Source organism: Trachypithecus francoisi, unplaced genomic scaffold, assembly GCF_009764315.1.
Source record: "Trachypithecus francoisi isolate TF-2019V2 unplaced genomic scaffold, Tfra_2.0 Lachesis_group15, whole genome shotgun sequence".
Lineage (NCBI taxonomy): Eukaryota > Metazoa > Chordata > Mammalia > Primates > Cercopithecidae > Trachypithecus > Trachypithecus francoisi.
The window spans coordinates 67,874,885-67,896,730 of NW_022681460.1; the positions used below are offsets into that span (position 1 = coordinate 67,874,885).

A 21,846-nucleotide genomic window follows, 5' to 3' on the forward strand; every position below is an offset into this window, starting at 1 on the left:
GTGACTCAATTCTAAAAAGATATTCCTGAAGGCCTGGGTAAACTGAGACCTCTTAGTCCCCAGCGTGAGTTTGAAGAATGCAGCAAAACTGTAAAGATGCCCAGTCTCTGAATTTACTTTCCAGTATGTCAACAAATATTGCTTCTGAAATTATGACCCTTTACCTATGACAAGGATCCTGCCAAGTGAATGATTTCTTCCTCCTAATCCTTATAAATAAGATTAATTTGTAAGGGGAAATCATTTAAAAACATGTTGGAATCTGCTGTGACCTCTCATTCTCTCCTCTGTACCCCTTGCCGTGATTCTCCAGCCTACATTTATTGTGCTTTTGGAAGTACTCTTGGAAGCTAAGACTAATAGTCAAGTACATTCAGTACAATGGGCAGTTTCTATATTGATAATTTTCTTTAGACTCAAACTAAAAGCTGATCACAAAAATCCTCCTTTCTAGAGAATATATACCACATGTAGGTTAAAATGCAAAATCAGACAATTTCACGTTTGAGACCTTAAAGAGGCTATTCTTAGAAGTCACAAGAAGAGGGAGTTATGAATTTTGCTGACCACAAAATTTTGTTTAATAGAAATGTGCTATCACATGTGAGCTCTATTTGATAACATAAAAATGCTATACTTATTGTAGGGTAAATTTGTTACACTATTTGATACCAGTAAATAAGTTGTAAATAATAAGAAACTGCTCTTCCCTCACATCTTGCCTTTCAAAATCCCTCCCAGCTCCCGGGGTGCAAGTGAAATATCTGGAGGCTGCCAGGGTCCATCCTAGAGAGCAGAGGGGGGGCATGGAGCTCCACATCCCCTACAGCGTCTTTTCATCTTGGTAGTAGGCACGCATTTTTAGAAGCCTGGAGAAATAAACTGTAACAAGGAGAACCAGCCTCAATCAAGAGAACTGATAAATTCTAGAGAGCTTTGGCTTAGAAACTGTCAAAGGATAGGATTTCCAGGCAGTACTGAAGTCCAGTAAGGGAACAGCAGCATGAGTTAAGTTTTCCACCACACATGACAGGCATTAGAAACATATTCTCAAGGGAGAGCGGCAACAAGAGCCTCCTTGCAACACTCAACCTGATTTCCAGAGCATTTAGATAACCATAAAAATAATAATAATTTTTTTTAAACTAAACAATAAACAAATCCCATCTCTTATCTGATTTGTCAATCATGTACGGTGGCTTTGAATGGACTTATCTGTGCAATTTTTATATAAAGGAAGGTAAAAACTCAGGAGACCAAAGGACAGCCTCAGAACATTCTTAGTGAGGATGCTTTCTGGCCCAAAACTGGACCTCCCCCTTTCTGAGCTGTCATCTCCATCAGGAAGCATGGAAATGTATCTATTTATGTGCAAGGCGATATGCTCAGCTGGGCTGCTCTCAGCTCAGTGTCAGGGAATAACAGCTGCTGTCACAGAGCCAGAAAGGAATATCTGTCCCAAGTTCACATGAGAGGCATCCCCTCAGAGATTCTACTTCTTGGGCTTTCTTTTGGCATATTCTCCCTTGGGCTTTAAGGGTGGGTCCTGGAAAGGAGAGTCACGGTATGGAAGTAGACCCGAGGGAGGGACCTGCAGAGATCCTTCCCAGTCCTACAGAAACCTACATTTCCTTTTGATGGTTTTAAAGAAATCTGGTCATAGAAAAAGTATTCCTGGGCCCTGAGCATCAGGTTCAAACTGAGAGCTAATGAAAATGAGTTTGTCTTTTCTACATAGAAACCTAGACTGTAAGTGCAGGCAGGCATCTTGGGCTGTGACGGAGGGAAAGCTGAGGTTCTGACTGGCCAAGCAACTTTTAGAAATAACCACAGTGCACATTGATTTTGTATCCTGAGACTTTGCTGAAGTTGCTTATCAGCTGAAGGAGATTTTGGGCTGAGACGATGGGGTTTTCTAGATATACAATCATGTCATCTGCAAATAGGGACAATTTGACTTCCTCTTTTCCTAATTGAATACCCTTTATTTCTTTCTCCTGCCTGATTGCCCTAGCCAGAACTTCCAACACTATGCTGAACAGGAGTGGTGAGAGAGGGCATCCCTGTCTTGTGCCAGTTTTTAAGGGGAATGCTTCCAGTTTTTGCCCATTCAGTATGATATTGGCTGTGGGTTTGCCATAAATAGCTCTTATTATTTTGGGATATGTTCCATCAATACCGAATTTATTAAGAGTTTTTAGCATGAAGGGCTGTTGAATTTTGTCTTTGGTTCTGTTTATATGCTGGATTACGTTTATTGATTTGCATATGTTGAACCAGCCTTGCATCCCAGGGATGAAGCCCACTTGATCACGGTGGATAAGCTTTTTGATGTGCTGCTGGATTCGGTTTGCCAGTATTTTATTGCGGATTTTTGCATCGATGTTCATCAGGGATATTGGTCTAAAATTCTCTTTTTTGTTGTGTCTCTTCCAGGCTTTGGTATCAGGATGATGTTGGCCTTATAAAATGAGTTAGGGAGGATTCCCTCTTTTTCTACTGGTTGGAACAGTTTCAGAAGGAATGGTACTAGCTCCTCCTTGTACCTCTGGTAGAATCCGTCTGGTCCTGGACTTTTTTTGGTTGGTAGGCTATTAATTATTGCCTCAGTTTCAGAGCCTGCTATTGGTCTATTCAGGGATTCAACTTCTTCCTGCTAAAATCTTGAGAGAGTGTATGTATCCAGGAATTTATCCATTTCTTCTAGGTTTTCTAGTTTATTTGTGTAGAGGTGTTTATAGTATTCTCTGATGGCAGTTTGTATTTCTGTGGGGTCGGTGGTAATATCCCCTTCATCATTTTTTATTGCGTCTATTTGATTCTTTTCTCTTTTTTTCTTTATTAGTCTTGCTAGAGGTCAATCAATTTTGTTGATCTTTTCAAACAACCGGCTCCTGGATTCATTGATTTATTGAAGGGTTTTTTGTGTCTCTATCTCCTTCAGTTCTGCTCTGATCTTAGTTATATCTTGCCTTCTGCTAGCTTTTGAATGTGCTTGTTCTTGCTTCTCTAGTTCTTTTAATTATGATGTTAGGGTGTCAATTTTAGATCTTTCCTGCTTTCTTTTGTGGGCATTTAGTGCTATAAATTTCCCTCTACACACTGCTTTAAATGTGTCCCAGAGGTTCTGGTATGTTGTATCTTTGTTCTCATTGGTTTCAAAGAACATCTTTATTCCTGCCTTCATTTTGTTATGTACCCAGTAGTCATTCAGGAGCAGGTTGATCAGTTTCCATGTAGTTGAGCGGTTTTGATTGAGTTTCTTAGTCCTGAGTTCTAGTTTGATTGCACTGTGGTCTGAGAGACCGTTTGTTATAATTTCTCTTCTTTTACATTTGCTGAGGAGTGCTTTACTTCCAATTATGTGGTCAATTTTGGAATAAGTGTGATGTGGTGCTGAGAAGAATGTATATTCTATTGAATTGGGGTGGAGAGTTCTGTAGATGTCTATTAGGTCCACTTGGTGCAGAGTTGACTTCAATTTCTGGATATCTTTGTTAACTTTCTGTCTCGTTGATCTGTCTAATGTTGACAGTGGGGTGTTAAAGTCTCCCATTATTATTGTGTGGGAGTCTAAGTCTCCTTATACACCAATAACAGGACAGAGAGCCAAATCATGAATGAACTCCCATTCAAAATTGCTTCAAAGAGAATAAAATGCCTAGGAATCCAACTTATAAGGGATGTGAAGGACCTCTTCAAGGGGAACTACAAACCACTGCTCAGTGAAATAAAAGAGGACACAAACAAATGGAAGAACATTCCATGCTCATGGATAGGAAGACTCAATATCATGAAAATGACCACACTGCCCAAGGTAATTTATAGATTCAATACCATTCCCATTAAGCTACCAATGACTTTCTTCACAGAATTGGAAAAAACTGCTTTAAAGTTCATATGGAACCAAAAAAGAGCCCGCATTGACAAGACAATCCTAAGCCAAAAGAACAAAGCTGGAGGCATCATGCTACCTGACTTCAAACTACACTACAAGGCTACAGTAACCAAAACAGCATGGTACTGGTACCAAAACAGAGATATAGACCAATGGAACAGAACAGAGCCCTCAGAAATAATACCACACATCTACAACCATCTGATCTTTGACAAGCCTGACAAAAACAAGAAATGGGGAAAGGATTCCCTATTTAATAAATGGTGCTGTGAAAACTGGCTAGCCATAAGTAGAAAGCTGAAACTGGATGCCTTCCTTTCTCCTTATACAAAAATTAATTCAAGATGGATTAGAGACTTAAATGTTAGACCTAAAACCATAAAAACCCTAGAAGAAAACCTAGGCAACACCATTCAGGACACAGGCATGGGCAAGGACTTCATGTCTAAAACACTAAAAGCAATGGCAACAAAAGCCAAAATTGACAAATGGGATCTAATTAAACTAAAGAGCTTCTGCACATCAAAAGAAACTACCATCAGAGTGAACAGGCAACCTACAGAATGGGAGAAAACTTTTGCAATCTACTCATCTGACAAAGGGCTAATATCCAGAACCTACAAAGAACTCAAACAAATTTACAAGAAAAAAAACAAACAACCCCATCAAAAAGTGGGCAAAGGAATTGAACAGACACTTCTCAAAAGAAGATATGTATGCAGCCAACAGACACATGAAAAAATGCTCATCATCACTAGCCATCAGAGAAATGCAAATCAAAACCACAATGAGATACCATCTCACACCAGTTAGAATGGCGATTTTTAAAAAGTCAGGAAACAACAGGTGCTGGAGAGGATGTGGAGAAATAGGAACACTTTGACACTGTTGGTGGGGGAGCTGTAAACGAGTTCAACCATTGTGGAAAACAGTGTGGCAATTCCTCAAGGATCTGAAACTAGAAATACGATTTGACCCCAGCCATCCCATTACTGGATATATACCCAAAGGACTGTAAATCATGCTGCTACAAAGACACATGCACACGTATGTTTACTGCAGTACTATTCACAATAGCAAAGACTTGGAATCAACCCAAATGTCCATCAATGACACACTGGATTAAGAAAATGTGGCACATATACACCATGGAATACTATGCACCCATAAAAAAGGATGAGTTCATGTCCTTTGTAGGGACATGGATGCAGCTGGAAACCACCATTCTCAGCAAACTAAAGCAAGAACAGAAAACCAAACACTGCATGTTCTCCCTCATAGATGGGAACTGAACCATGAGAACACTTGGACACAGGAAGAGGAACATTACACACTGGGGCCTGTTGCGGGATGTGGGGAGGGGAGAGGGATAGCATTACGAGATCTACCTAATGTAAATGACGAGTTAATGGGTGCAGCACACCAACATGACACATGTACACATATGTAGCAAACCTGCACGTTGTGCACATGTACCCTAGAACATAAAGTGTATATATGTATATATATAAAGAAATAATCACAGTGGACCAGGTGCGGTGGCTCACAACTGTAATCCCAGCAGTGGCTCACGTCTGTAATCCCAGCACTTTGGGAGGCCAAGGCAGATAGATCATGTGAGGTCAAGAGTTCAGGACTAGCCTGGTGAACATGGTGAAACCCCATCTCTACCAAAAATACAAAAAATGAGCTGGGCATGGTGGTGGGCACCTGTAATCCCAGCTACTGAGGAGGCTGAGGCAGAAGAATTGCTTGAACCTGGAAGGCAGAGGTTGCAATGAGCCGAGATCGCATCATTGTACTCCAGCCTGGGTGACAGAGCGAGACTCCATCTCAAAAAAAGGAAAAAAAAAAAAAAAAAAAAGAAATAATCACAGTGAGCTGCAGAAATGGAGAAAGGGCTTTCTGTGTGCACCACCAACTGCCAACCATTGGAGCTGAAAAGACCCACTACAGATGTGATTCATCCTGTCAGTGGGGAAGGCCAGTGACTTAATTTCTGCTTTACTTTTGCAACTGTTGAGCCTACTATGGCAAGGGAAATCTTAGCTTTTACATCACTATACATACGTTTTCTACAGTTCAACTATCTACGTATTCCTGTTATCTCTTAATTATTGTTGTATACGGAGAAGGAAAAATATGACTCAGTTAATTCAAATAATTCATTTTCTTTCCATTTTGAAATTACATATTCCTATGGAACCCATGCATAGAAAAAAAGTCATAAGTAAGGTTTTGACAAAACAAGATAACAAAACACAGAACATAGTTTTATGGAAGAAAGCTATTTACCATCCTCCTAATTCTTGTGTTCCTATTAGAAGTGGATACTAGGTCAAGTTTCTCGTATCTAGCCCGCCGACTTCTTTTCCAGTTCATCCGAAGTACATGTGGGGATGTGATCAGCCTGAGGAATGATAGCTGCTAAGGCTCTTGCTGGCAACTAGTGAAATCTTTACTGTTCAAAGATGCACAGGCAGATTTTATTCAAATTCCAAGGATTTCAAAGTAAAGAATCATCTTCATGAATATCAATAAATGAGTGGCTTAAAATATTTGACCTGTTTAAAAACGTGCAATGGAGTCACTAAGATATTAGTTGTTACGGGTTGAATTATGTTCCCAGAAAAGATATGTCAAAGTCCTGACCACCACTCTCACCTGTGAACGTGATCTTATTTGGAAATAGGGTCTCAGCAGATGTAATCAAGTTCAAATGAAGTTTTATGGCATTAGGGCGGACCTTAGTCCAATATCACTGGTGTCTTTATAAAAGAGAAGACAAACGGAACACGCAGGGAGAATGCCATGTGACAGTGGACATGGAGATTAGTGATGCATCTATAAGCCAAAGAATGCCAAGGGTTTCCAGCAACCAAGAAAGCAAGAAGGGATCCTCCTCTGGAGCCTTCAGAGAGAGCCAGCGAGCAAGGCCCTGTTGGCAACTTGATTTCAGACTTCTAGAATCCTAAACTGTGGGATGATAAATTTCAGCTGTCTTAAGCCACCCAATCTGTGGCACTTTGTTATGACAGCCCTAGTACTAGGTTAAATATTTTAAAACAAGTTTGATAGTTAATTTGCATAATAGAAAACTGACTTTCTTATTTGGTGCCTGATAAGTAACATCTATTGTATTTAAATATGGACAGACACAAGTTATTATCTGACCTATGCTCATGTAATTGCCCTAAATTCCAGTAAGTGAATGCCAGAGATAAATTTTCAGCAGTTCGGTGAGGAAACTAAAAAAAAAAAAAAACAAAAAACACAGAATAAGAACTGCACACTGGGATTTACATACAACCTAATGAAGAAAATGCTTTTAAGTGTGTTGTGTTATTGACTACTTATCACCCTGGGTTCTCTCGTTGGACAGCAATTAGTGAAACCTAAAGGTAAATGAATATTTACAAAGTTTATCTCAAAACTGGATAATTGTTTTATCTTTTAGCCACTAATGTTTTGCCTACTCATGTGTAACTTATAAAGGAAAGCCAACAAAGTCTCATCATCTCTATTTTATCTTTCCTTCCGAGGAGCTTTTCCTACATGAACACACATCCGTATTTAACAGGGCTATGCGGGACACACTTTTATTCCTCTGTAAGCCACGTGATATCATTTGAAAAGAATTTGTTTTGTTTGCCTTTCTTCTTTCAATTGTTTCCTGTGGTAGGCATGGCCAGATGCTTCAGATCTAGGAAGAAAGTAAGCCAGAAAATTCAGCCCTAACCAGGACAAGAGTGTTGACAAGCTATATAATAAATCATGTCCCCCTATGCTGTTGGCTCAGGCAGTAGATTAGTGCACAAAGCCACTCGGGGACATGGAAGCACACCTGGGGGAATGCCCATCTCTGAGGGTAGTAAACATTGCTTTACTGGACAATTCCCAAAACACAAAGGTCTTTGCTCCCAAGTCATCTTCATAGTGAGGTCCTCCCTGGCCCCTAGTGAAAAACAGAAACTCCCTTTTTGAGGTTTCAATCTTCCCTGCTTTTCTTTTTCCTTCTTAACACATATCTACATACTAATATTGTACTTATTTATGGTGTTGTCTTTTTTCCAACTAGAATGCAAATTCCAAGGGAGACTTTTGACTCCATGGTTCACGGCTGTATTCCCAAAGAATAGTGTGTGGCACGTGGTAGGCACTGAATATTTACTTATTGAATAAATAAACTACAGAAGAAAGACTTGTGCTTGCTTTCCTTGTTAAGCATGAGAAGTGAATTCACCATGCCACAGCTTCTGACCAATTTACAAGATGGAATGAGTACAGTTCTCACTTACGCTTAAATATTTCTAAGGCCTGATGGGGCGATTTAGTGAGTGAGCAGAAGAGTTGATGGGTGATTGTTATTCTAGGCCACCCAATCAAGCATCTATCATCAACTGTACATTATAAACACTTTATCATTTTTGAGAATTGATTATCTCCAACTGCCAAAGCCACATGTTGCTTAATTACTTCTGAAGCATTATCCAAGTGTACAATATCTAAAGACCTCATAAATCAACTAGGGGAGGATCAGGTGCCTCCAGTGGCCCTAAACTAATACAATAAATTGCTCAGAGAACAGAATAATAAAGCTTAAATTAAACAATTCTTATGAAAAGCATCAAACAGAGCAACCTAAAAAGATGCATGAAAACAGAAAGCAATATTTGAAGAAGGCCCAAGAACTATACTAGCACTTACGGGAGTGGACTGCAAATTCTAATCTGGTCTATTAACAAAGTGTTGCTAACTGACCAATGGTAATATGAGCAGGCAACACTGATAGGGTTCATTTAGGAAATATCTTGTATGCTAAACCACGATGATCAGAGGCAAATAGGGGGCTACAGATCTCCTCCACAACTTGATTACAATTGGTTCTGACAAGGCAAGCTTACCTCAATACTCTGCCAAAAGTACCATGTTTCGTTAGCCAGCAGCCACAAAATGCCTCTGAGAGCGCCCTGAATGAAAAGTTTGCCCTGGGCATATATGATGATATTCTGACAGGGGATGAGGCAATAATCAGACCAGGGATGGAAATTGAGGAAGGGATAGATAAGAATAAGCTATCTCTAGACTTCAAAGGTGACAGGATAGGTATTTGGCTTTGGGGCTTGCCTGTAAGGGCAGTGGTATCCATAAAGTTCTTTGAGGTAAACTTCATTGAAAAATATTATTTTACCTATTTTATGCCAATTAATTAGCCCTTTGTACATATTTTGATAACTATACAAAGTACAAGCTGTCCCCTCCATAGTGTTGATTCCAATAAAGATATTTTAAATGAAAGAAAAAAAAAGAAAAAAAAAACCTCTAAGGTGAGGTTTATAGCCCATTTACAGGCACACATACATGATACAATTTATGCTGAGGTACAGTAAACCTACCCATATTGGCAGAAATGGGGCCCAAGAAATTTAATGCGTAAAATACACAGTACATCGTCATTATCATAATTATGTAATTTTTTTTTTAGAGATAAGGTCTCGCTGTCACTCAGCCTGGAGTGCAGAGTGCAGTGGCACGGTCACAGCTCACTGCAGTCTCAACATCCTGAGCTTAAGCAATCCTCCCACTGCAGCCTCTGGAATAGCTGGGACTACAGGCACATGCCACCATGACTGGCTAATTTTTTTTTTATTTTTGATACAGACAAGGGTCTCACTTTGTTGCTCAGGCTGGTCTTGAACTCCCAGACTCAAGCAATCCTTCCACCTTGGCCTCCCAAAGTGCTGGGATTACAGGCATAAGCCACTGTGCCTGGCCCATGGTTGCGTTATGATTAGGCAAACAGTGACCAAAATGAGCCTGAGTGGCGGGTGACTGGGAATTCTGGGGTTCTGACTTAATGTTCCAACTGTGTCTTGTTCCCTATGGTGGTTGGTACCATCTGGTAGTATTTGTCTGCTCTGCCTTAAATACTGATGGCAGGAATCTCTTGATTAAATGGCATCCATTGGCACCCATTTTCTCAGCTCCCTTTGTGCTACTTCTCTTCACCTGCAGAAGTGAGAGCAGAACTCAATGGAAAAGGGAAGTTAATCACCCTCTGCCAGTTAACATTAACATAGGATGCATTGTTGCACACATTTTTTGCTACTAAAAAAAAATCCTTACAGAATTTCAGAAAGCTTAAAGCGTAACAAAAGCTTTTTTTTTTTTTTTTTTTTTTTTTCCGAAAAACTAAGTCATTAAGACACATGGGTGGAAAATGTCAATGAAAAAGCACTAGATTCTTGGACTGCTGATGGTTAAAAGGAGGAAGATGGGTTATACCTATTAAGCCAGCTTTGGATCCTTTGGCTCAGCGAGCATATCTAGCACAGGGTCTGTTGATCATGAAGATAGTTTCTGGTAGTAGTCCTAGTAATCTTTATCCAAGAATCATTTTTGAGAGTCTCCTATCAAGTGTGAAGTCACTATTCTACTCTACACATCCTGTCCTATCTTACATCTCTTGAAAGAAAAAATTTATGTATCAATTCTGAAATTACATTGTTATATGGCTACTTTGTAACTTTCTGACTTTTTAATCATAATGGTGTGCCAAACCGCACATATTAAAGCATACAATTTGATATATATACTTACATGTCCATGAAATTAGTGCCACAATTAAGATAATGAACATATGCATCCCCCAAGTTTCATCATTCTCCTTTGTCATTTCTCCCTCCTGCCCATTCCCATCTGCATTCACTACACCACACCCACCCGTTGACAACTACTGACTTTCTTTCACTAAAGTCTAGTTTGCATTTTCTAGAATTTTATATAAAATTTTACAATATGTTCACCTCTTTGTGTTATAGACTTTTTCCACATACCATAATTATTTTGAGTTCATCCCTTATCACACGTATCAACAGTTCATTCCTTTTTATTACTGAGCAATATTCCATAGTATTGCTATACCATAGTTTACTCATGTATTCATCTCTTGATGGATATTGGCTTGTTTCCAGGTTTTGGTTATTACAAATACAATTTTCATGTACATTCATGCACAAGTTTCTGAACAGACATATGCTTTCAATTTTTCATGGATAAATATCTTGTAGTGGAATGACTGGATCATATGGTAGGTGTATTTTTAAGTTTTTAAAGAAACTGCCAGACGATTTTCCAAAGTGGTGGTATTGCATTGAATCTATTTGTGTCTTTCTCTTTCAAATTTGTTTTTTATAGGCAGCCTTTAGTTGTGTTGTGCTTTTTATTCCAATGTGAGAAACTCTGCTTTTTAATTATTAATATGCTAGGCAGAAGTCTTCTGGGTTCTTTTGTTTTGTTTTGTTTTGTTTTGTTTTGGTCCAAACTTAGCCACGTGAACCCAAACAAATTCTAATGTTTGCTACTTAAACTATAAGAGTTGGAACAAACTTTGAAGATCTCCTAGTGCAATGCCTTATTTTATGCTTGAAAGTCTTCTGTAACATTCTCACCAAGTTAATCCTTTGAGTAAAAACCAAGTGATGAAAAAAATTTACTGGCAAGGGATATAATTTCAGTTTGCATGAAACTGTAGCGTTGGCATCTGCTCTTGGGACATAATTTTGCTTTCTGGAAAGTCATAGAGTTTCTAGTGAAAGCCTCCCTCGCTTTTGGATATTTGAAGACACATAATTTCTCATTTTAAATTTTCTCTTCTGCAAGCAAAATATTCCTCCAGTGGTCCTGATAGCATTAAAACTAAAATACTTGATATGGTTATTATAACCTCTATGTTGTATCAGTGTCTTCATTTATTTCCTTTATCTCAAAAGCCCTATTTTATGTCATCAATCCAAAATCTTGCCCATCTTTAGAGCAAATTTGAAGACTGATTTCACTTATTCAATGAGCAATAACTAAACAAATATTTATACCATACAATGCAGTATTAATGAAATACTTATTGAGCATCCACTAGGAGTAAAATAAAATGGATCCTTATTCTCCCTGAAGCCTCCAAAACTTTTTGTATTTTCTTCTGAATGCCACCTATACTTGTGATCTACATCACAGCATTAGTACAAAACTGTGCACTATTATTTCAGTTGGGCTAACTTTGTTCCTCCAACCCACTGGTGCTCCCTGTACATTCTCTATAGTGTCTACTATAGGACTAATAACTGAGTTGGTACAACTACTGATTAGTTCATTTATTCAAATCTGTTGAGTAAATACTAGATTTTTTTTAAAAGAACACTTGGTATTAATTATTTTCTGCTTCTTTAGTACCAAGGAATTAGTTGTTGAAATCCTTGTGGATCAAGAATATTATTAGGTTGGTGCGAAACTAATTGTGGTTTTTGCCAAATATTTTTATCTTCTGGGCATAGAATTAACATGATATTTACAGCAATTGTTGATAACATTTAAAAATTGAGTACAGGAAGCTATGATGTTTATTTGGTGATCCAAGGTACAATAGAGCAAGTCAGTTTGGAACAATCATAATCTATCATCATCTCTCACCTGAAGGATGCAAACCTCTGCTAATTTCAAAGTTCTCGTGCTCTAATGCATCTTCCACTTCACAGGTTTTTCATCTTAAACAGAGATCAGCTCAGGCCATATTTGCTTCTTAAAAATGTGAAGATATAGTGATTCCCTGTGACCAGTTGAATAAAATTCAACTTGTCAGCATGGCTGTGAAGGTTCTTTTCAGTGTGGCCCTGACCAATCCTTCTGGTTTCCTCTGGTCACTTCCTTTTTTACCTCCCCAAGAACAGATGGTCCAGTCCCACCAAGGTTGTGTCAAGCCTCTTTGTTTCTTCTCCATCCTTCAACCTCTGGGAAACTCCTACTTTCTCTTTAGGTCTCTCTCAAATGTCACCTATCCTGTGAAAGCCTCCTGTCCTCATTCCAGACTCAGGCCTCCTGAGCAACGATTTTCAACCTAGGCTGCATACTAAAAACCCAGAGAGATTTTTAGAAATGCCAATGTCTAGACCAGTTAAATCAGAATAATATGTGGTGCATAACAGTTTCTTAATGAGTATTTTTAAGCAATCAACCTATTCAATAGAAATGGGAATTGACTCTTTAAAAAAGCAATAATGGAATGTAACTTAAGAACATTTAGAATAGTTTTGATATTACTTGTACTGTTTGTTTCTGACAGTGAGGACTATTAATGATAATGAATAATATTATTTATTCAACGTAAAGGGATTGTTACATGGAAAAATTCATTAACCATGATAAAGCATTTTATCCATATGCAGTGTTAACTAAAAGGTCAGAGTCATTAAGAAACATATCCAACAGAGCAAAGTTTTTCTTTTGCAGGAAATTAATGAATGAAGCTTTTGGAAGGAAACATTAATTGATACATAAAAAAAATTCTCATGCTTTTCAAAAGGTAATTTACCTAAAGAAAAAGAAAGTATTATTTGGGCACAATTGATACATTTTGTATCTTTGCTACTTCTATTACTTTGACATGCCTTTGAAAGTATAATTCGTTACCCTTTTCTGCTTGATCTGATCAGGAATATAACCTAACAGGTCTACTCATTGGTGGTGGTTGAGAATTAACCCTAAGTTAGCTCATGCTTGATATTAATTTAGCTTCCTGCTACAGTTCACAGGCTTACATTCTGGAATTTGAGTTTCAAAGGAGCCCAAAGCAACTCACATGGCAAGTGTTATCACCCTAATTGTTCACAGGGCTTTCCCTTCCCTTCCTTGAGAAGCCATCTTTCCTTAGAGTTCCTGTGTCGGGGACCCAAGTGACAATCCAATTGCTGAGACTTAGGGGAAAGAGGCCATGAGAAAAATCTGTGGCACCAGGGCATCTATATATCTCCTTGGCCTGGGCAGATTTGACCTGTCAGAGAGCATTGCTTCAAACTTTTCCATTCTTTAGAAGGAAACTGAAGGAGACATCAGAATCTGTACAATCTAACAAACCTTGAATTAAACTTTGGAATATAGGTTTGTTTTCTGTCTTACCGATTCTTGACCGGTGAACTGGAAGTGAGTCACCTCTTCTAACGTAGAAGAGATGACAAATCGAATGTTTTAAGGGCCCATGAGAAACAAATGTAAAAATTGTATATGGCGCTTATGCTTTAAAACATTCCTAACAAATTAGTTAAGTTGGCTGTAATTTAAGTCAAATGAATGGATGGGAGGCGTGGCCTAGAGGCAACAGAAAAGAGCAATGTGTTGGTTCAGGAGGAAAAGTGTAGTTCTTTGCTATCTCCTTAGTATTTGTTAATTTAAGAAATTGGTTATCTTCATTGCACATCATGCCTATTGCTCTTCTGTTATGTAGCACACTGATAAAATCACTGGGAGATTTAGCATGGAGTATGAAGCAGTCCTTTGTGAGTATTTTTCAATTACAATGCAGGTCTGTACTTATTTAAAAGCACTATTACTTGCATCTTGCATTAATTTGCATTTAATCAATTCAGTCTTAATGGTAACACTCCCAGGCAATCACCTTTTTTTTAAGATAGAAAATTTTATTATTAGAAATACGAGTACCAAGAGTTTATTGAAACAATTAAACACATGTTCATAATACAATGTATAAACACTCAGGAAATACTATGTAATTATTCTCAGGTCTTCAAGTATGTCTGAATAAAAATATACCAATATTATTAATTGGTTGTACTTTAAAAGCTTGTTGACATTATTTATTTTACTGAGCTTAAATATAAAGATCCATATGGACCATAAGTTGAGGTATCCATATGTGGTATATATGGATAGGGTATTTATATAAATACAGCTGTATTTATGGAAACATTCTATATGCCAGATAAATAAATACTTGTATATCAAGTAATGTTAAGAATAGTTATGAACTGTAAAAGTGATTTACATTTTCTATAAATTTTAGGGCCTTGCAAAACAAATGCTAGTAAGTATAAAAGTATAGTACTCATAGATCTATTTTAGGAGTTTTATGATACTGGAAAATATATTTGACTAGTAATTGTATTTTGGACTGTAAGCAATTGTGTTGGTTTTTGTCCTGAAGAGTATAACGTATATAAGTAAAACTACATCATGAGTTAGAAAAGCACCTGTGTATTGGAATGCAATATTTTATTTCCTAATACAATTTAAATTACATTTGGGGGACAAAAATTCTGGATATTCTTTTTCATTATAAAGTTTATTGGAATATCCAAAGTAATGTGGCCTGTGGGATGGCCATCTGCTCCCAGATTTAAGGCTGGCTGGAGGGGACAGTTGATCTTACTTAATTATCTATCAGTACTCTCCGGATAGTAAATATTTTCTCAAAAGTTTTTTTAAAAGTCTAAGTCAGTAGTATTCCTTGATTTTCAGGAGCACTAAATCAAGAACAGATGGGAAATAATTACCTGGAGCTTGGCCATAAAAAAATTAAGAGGTGGTACGAGTTGAGCTAAGGAGGCAGAACATGATCGTTTCTCATTCTCTGTGATATACACTCAGATTCCATTCACAAGCCTTCACCTTGAAGTTTTGCTTTCTAAATAATACTTACCTTTCAAAGTTGATTTTGTGAAGTAGTTTAAGATTCAGAATTCGGTATAACCTTATAATACAGTAGTCTCCCCTTATTTAAGGGGGCTATGTTCTAAGATTGCCAGTGGATGCCTGAAGCTAAGGATAGTACCAACCCCCATCTAGACTATGTTTTCTTCTTATCTATCCATACCTATGATAAAGCTTAATTTATAGATTAGGCACAGTAAAAAATTAACAGCAACTCATTATAGAAACAGAATAATTGGCTGGGCACAGTGGCTCACACCTGTAATCCCAGCACTTTGGGAGGCTGAGGCAGGTCGATCACTTGGGGTCAGGAGTTTGAGACCAGCCTGGCCAATACGGCGAAACCCCGTCTCTATTAAAAATACAAAAATTAGCCTGGCATGATGGGTGCCTGTAATCCCAGCTACTTGGGAGGCTGAAGCAGGAGAATCCCTTAAACCTGGGAGGCGGAGGTTTCAGTGAGCCAAGATCACACCACTGCACTCCAGACTGGGCAACAGGGAGAGACTCTGTCTCCAAAAAAAAAAAGACAATTATAACCATATGCCAGCATCACTACTCTTGCACTTCGGGGCCCATTAAGTAAAAGAAGGGTGGTTTGAACACAAGCACAGCGATACTGCCACAGTTGATCTGAAATCACCGAGTCGGCTACTAAGTGACTAAATGGGCAGTAGCACAAACAGGACTGAGGCGCTGGACAAAGGAATGATTCCTGGATTCCTATCTTGGGCAGGACAGGGCGGGATGGCATGAGATTTGAATGTTGGAAACTTATTGTTTATTTCTGGAATTTTTCATTTTACATTTTCAGACCATTGTTGACTTTGGGTAACTGAATCCTAGGAAAGCAAAACCAAGGATAATAGGGGACTATTGTAATCAAAATCAAAACAACACAAAATTTAGGATTGTATAACTGACAAGTTATTTTTATTTGTCTTAAGGCGAAACGTGCCTACTTGCTGAAAATGTATTACTGCTGTGTTTCTCATGGCATTATGAAATATTAACTTCCTATAAGTAAAGGATTCGTTTAGAAAAGCTCTTGCATGGTATTTCATCTAGTGAAAGTAATATAAGTTTAATTTCAGATATAGCCCTCTACCGGTTAATTTCAAAACCAGTTAATTTTCATCTCTAGCAAGTCCTAGATTTTCTCACTTTATCATAGTTTTTTTTTTTTCTTTTTAAAAAACTAGGTTAAATATGTCCATAGTAAATTGTCTTGGTATGTTATCATTTAATTAACTCAATAAGCACTTTCTATTTCACGTTGTCTTTGCAAAGCCAAAGACCATAACACTTGCTAGGTTTGTATACATGTGTTTTCTCTAGATTCCAGATTCATTTAAGCAGCATTCATGACACTGTTAGTCACTATGAATTTTTATATCAAGGAATGCAAGTCAAGTTTAAACAAATTTATTAAAGCATACATTGTAAAGAAGCCAAAAAGATCAGACTGCTCTTAAATCATACTATTTGCTTTCTCTCATTTTCATCACAACACATCTTAGGTTACCAAAAGTATGTCACTCTTATCTTCAGACAAATGCCTTTGTCACTGTGTGCCAGAATCCAACTAAAAAATTGAATACAGCTGCATGCAGACGTTGTCTTCAATGCTATGCAGCATACCAAATATTTAACTCTTTATCTAGATTGACCCCTCGCCTCCAACCCGGGTTCTGTCTGCCCTAGTCTGAACAAAAGCCTCAGGTGATAGCCTGTTCCTTTATAGGAGACGGTGATTGTGAACGTGCCCTCGGCACTCTGGTAACATACAGAGTTATGACCGTTTTTTTCACACAGAGGCTTGCCTTGACCTAATTTGGACAATTAATCGTAAAGCTGCATAGATCAGCAATAATCCAACATTAGTGCTAAATCAGGATACAAAAAATAATGCTGAGCGTCCATTAAGCACTTTAGTACCAACATAATGCAGTACTAATAGTACTTAAATATGACCTTGAGCGTTACTCTTAAGTAAATCAAAACCCTTGTATATGAACCTTCCTTAGGAGAAAAAAAGGGCGTATTTCTTTCAGAAGCAGAAGAAAAAAACTGGAATATTTACTAGTATACTGTAACAACCAGAGGAAATTAAAAAAATAATTTTTAAAGCAATGTCTTCAAAATTAGATCGCACTTTGCCTCGTTTTGATTATATGAGACACATAACTGCACTTTGTGAATTTTTTTCTCAAAATTAAAAAAATTACTTTTGATATAAATGGGAACTTCTTTAAAAAATTAAGGGATCATCTGCTTAGGGTAGGCTCTAAAATCCAGAATTGTTAAAAAAAAATTCATCGTATAGAACAGGGAAATTTATCTTCAACTATTACACCTTTGGCTTATCCAAAGAAACCATTACAGAGAATGCCAAGTTCTCTAAAGGAGGGGCTGGCAAACTACAGCCCGGTTCTGAGCCACAACAGCAGAGTTGAGTAGCTGTGACAGCCTTTACTACCGGCAACGCTTGAAATATTTCCTATCTGTCTCTTTACAGAAAACGTTTGCCAATCCCTGAACTAAAGAATTCACATATAGACAAGGTTTCTGAATTTGTATGAAGGAAATGATTCAAATGCCTAAGGGAATTTATGCCTGATATAGAAAAATGAAATGGCTGAAAGTCCGAAAATGTAGTCAGGGCAAGTTAGTGCTGTGGCTGATCTGAATTGTGGACCAAATTGCTTGGTTGAGGTCTGCATCATGTCTCGCAATGTGTGGCAATTTATGTCTATAACTACTTGAATGGACAAGGTTGCTTTATCACAACATTTCTGGGCAAAGCCCCTAACTTCACAAGCAAACAGGGTTTAGTGGCTAAGAACCTGAGTTCTACAGTTAGATGGTTTGAGTTCCATCTCTACCACTTATTAGCAGTATCTATTAGGTGAGTTTGTTGACCTGAGTCACAGTAGTCTCTTCATTTTTAAATTGAGGATATTGAAAACAAGAGCACCTTCTTCAGTGAACTGCTTTGGGATTAAATAAATTAAGACATATGAAGTACTTAAAACAGTGTCCGGCGTGTAATCCATGGACAGTAGACATTCACCATCACTGTCTTCTTAACTAAAAACTTTGAGAGACTCAAGATTTAAGGCTTCAGGATGTGGGGCTCTGAATTATCACAGAATTCAGAATCCTGAGAAATTAAGCAACAGGAATACCTTTAGAGCTCATCCAGACCGCCCCTTCACTTTCCAGGTGAGGAAATTGAGGCAAATGCACAGCTATTTGTCAAGTTTTTGATCTACTGCTATGGGTTTTATTGTGTAAATGCTCTTTAATGTAAGACAAGTCTAACAGAATTTTCTTATTTCCTTCTAGGCCCATCTGTAGTGAGATTTCAAGCACATTTTCTATTCTGGAAACAATATTTTAGACATCAAAAGTTACATTATGGAAAAATAATTTTATAGAGAAAAAGGGAACAATGGATACTAAGGGATCAAGCTAAATCTGCCTGCTTCCTCTCTATCTCATATTCTGCAAAAATGGACAATGCCATATCCTGCCAGCGGTCAAAAGACTGAAGACCATGACATTGTTGTCCAGGTAATATTCTTTGTTTTTCCTTTGTTGTTGGTTTTTGTTTCTGTTTTTGAGATGGAGTCTCGCTCTGTCACCCAGGCTGGAGTGCTGTGGTGCGATCTCAGCTCACTGAAACCTCCGCCTCCCAGGTTCAAGCAACTTTCCTGCCTCAGCCTCCCGAGAAGCTGAGATTTCAGGCATGCGCCACCATGCCTGGCTGGTTTTTGTATTTTTGTATTATTATTATTATACTTTATGTTCTCAGGTACATGTGCACAACGTGCAGATTTGTTACATATGTATACATGTGTCATGTTGGTGTGGTGCACCCATTAACTCGTCATTTACATTAGGTATATCTCCTAATGCTATCCTTTCCCCCTACCCGCTCCCCACAATAGAACCCGGTGTGTGATGCTCCCCTTCCTGTGTCCAAGTGATCTCATTGTTCAATTCCCATCTATAAGTGAGAACATGTGGTATTTGGTTGTCTGTTCTTGCGACAGTTTGCTGGTTTTTGTATTTTTAGTGGAGGGGGTTTCACCACCTTGGCCAGGCTGGTCTGGAATTCCTGACTTCAAGTGATCCACCTATCTCAGCCTCCCAAAGTGCTAGGATTACAGGCGTGAGGCACTGCACCTGGCTCCAGGTAATATTCTTTGGATCTCATATTTTTTCTTGCAAGAAGGAGAGTTTTAAAATTGATTTCTTGTATTTAGGAGTCTGTTTTAGCCACCAAATACTGAACCTTGACATCAGTTATCTAATTCACTAGAAACTAATATTGAGGTTTTTTTTTTTTTTAAGTTTTTATAAGAAATGTTTTTCCTTGACGGTTTAAAAATCTTAGAATAAATCTGCTTTGTTGTGAGCAACAATGTGCATGGTGTACTTCAAGCAGAAGCAGTTTCTGCTTCGAGTTTACTGACTCTTATAAACGAGAACACTTGAATTAGACTGCTCTGGAGCTAGTCTTACCTAGAAATTATACACAAACCTGCTTAATAAACTGGGAGATTTTTCCTTAAAGAAAAGAAGGAAGGGAGGAAGGAGAGAGAGAAGAAGAGATGAAGGAGGCAGGCTGTCTTTGGTCTTCACTGGTTTGAACCCCACTGGGCAAGTCAGGACCCAATAAATGAGCTTGCATCTGCTTGTTTGTATGTGGTTAGCAAGAGGACTATTTTTCTTTGAACAAAAGCAGTTATTTAACTTCTTGATATCTACCAACCAAGTAGTTCATGATTTATAAGAATTCACTTATAATAGGGACTTTTAACAATAGTGTTTAACCTTTATTTTTCTATCACTTAGGACACGTTGGTAGTCTGGCAACATCCATAATGAGAACCATGTTTGGGTTTTTTGACTTTTTAGAAAGTTCTTAACTGTTTTGTTTTGTTTTTCTTGGAGACAGTCTCACTCTGTCACCCAGGCTGGAGTGCAGTGGCACGATCTCAGCTTGCTGCAACCTCCGTCTCCCAGGTTTAAGCAATTCTTATGCCTCAGCCTACCGAGTAGCTGGGATAACAGGCGTGTGCCACCACACAAGGCTAATTTTTGTATTTTCAGTAGAGACTGGGTTTCCTCACATTGGCCAGGCTTGTATTGAATTCCTTTCCTCAAGTGATCTCCCTGCCTTGGCCTCCCAAAGTGCTGGGATTATAGGCCTGATCCACCGCACCTGGCCTAAAAAGCTCTTTACTTTGAAATAATACTAAGTTCATAGTAAGTTGCAAAAATATATACAGGGAGGTCAGTGTACCCTTTACTGGCTCTTCCCCCATTGCTAACATCTATGTATGCAAACCAGGATATTGACATTGGCACAATTCACAAAGCTTATACAGATTTCAGTAGTTATACATGTACTCATGTGATTATGTCTGTGCATAATTCTATGCAATTTAATTAAATACGTGGCTTTGTGTCATGACTACTACAGCCAAGATACAGAACCATTCCTTCAGTTCAAGTTTCCTTGTGCTACTCCATTATAGCACATATCCCCTAAATCCCTAACCTTTGGAAACCACGAATCTATTTTTCATTTCTGTAATGTTTTTAAAGTGTTATATAAATGGTATCATACATTATATGACACTTCTAAAATAGCTTTTTTTTTTTCCCCCCCCACTCAGCATAATTCCTTTTAGGTTCATCCAGGTCATGGTATGTATCGATCACTCACTCCTGTTAACTGCTGAATAGCATCCCACGGTATGGATGAACGGCAGGCTGTTTAATCATACGCCTCTTGATGGAAACCTGGGTTGTTTCTAACTAGTAACTATTGCAAATAAAGCTGCTATGAACATCCATGCTTTGTTTTTGTGTGAACACAGTTTCTCATTCCTATAAGATAAATACCTAAAAGGGTAATTGCTAAGTATAGCAAGTGCATGTTGAATTTTCGAAGAAACTGCTGAATTATGTTCCAGAGTGACTGACACATTTTCTTCCTATCAACAATGTATGAGTAATCTGGTTTCCCCTCATCCTCACCAACAGTTAGTATTATCTTTTTTTTTTTTTGGCATTTTGATAGGTGCATAGTGAAATCGTAATTTTAATTTGTATTTCCTTGGTGGCTAATAATGTTGATCTTTTCAGGTTCTTATTTGCCATCTGTATTTATTCTTCAGTGAAACTGTTCCTCATGGATTTGCTCATTTTTATTGTTTTTTTTTAAATTGTTGAGTTTTGAGACTTCTTTATGTAGTCCAGATGCAAGTCTTTTGTCAGATGAGAAATGTATAAAAGTTTTCACCCAGTCTGATTGCCTTTTCATCCTGTTGACCTTTCACAGAGCAAAGATTTTTAATTTTGATGAGACCCAGTTTATCAATTTTCCTTGTATAGACGATGCTTTTGGGATCAATTCTGAGAACTCTTCACCTAGC

At 38.0% G+C, this 21,846-nt stretch overlaps 1 long non-coding RNA gene across 1 annotated transcript; it reads right to left on the minus strand.

Annotated features, from left to right (window-relative positions):
* Nucleotides 1–1,618: 1,618 nt before the first annotated feature.
* On the minus strand, nucleotides 1,619–21,206 carry LOC117098044. Its single transcript, XR_004443151.1, has 3 exons — nucleotides 21,196–21,206; nucleotides 19,199–19,206; nucleotides 1,619–1,747 (listed from the first exon to the last, which is right to left on the minus strand). It is a non-coding gene; the product is annotated as an uncharacterized LOC117098044 (long non-coding RNA).
* Nucleotides 21,207–21,846: the final 640 nt, after the last annotated feature.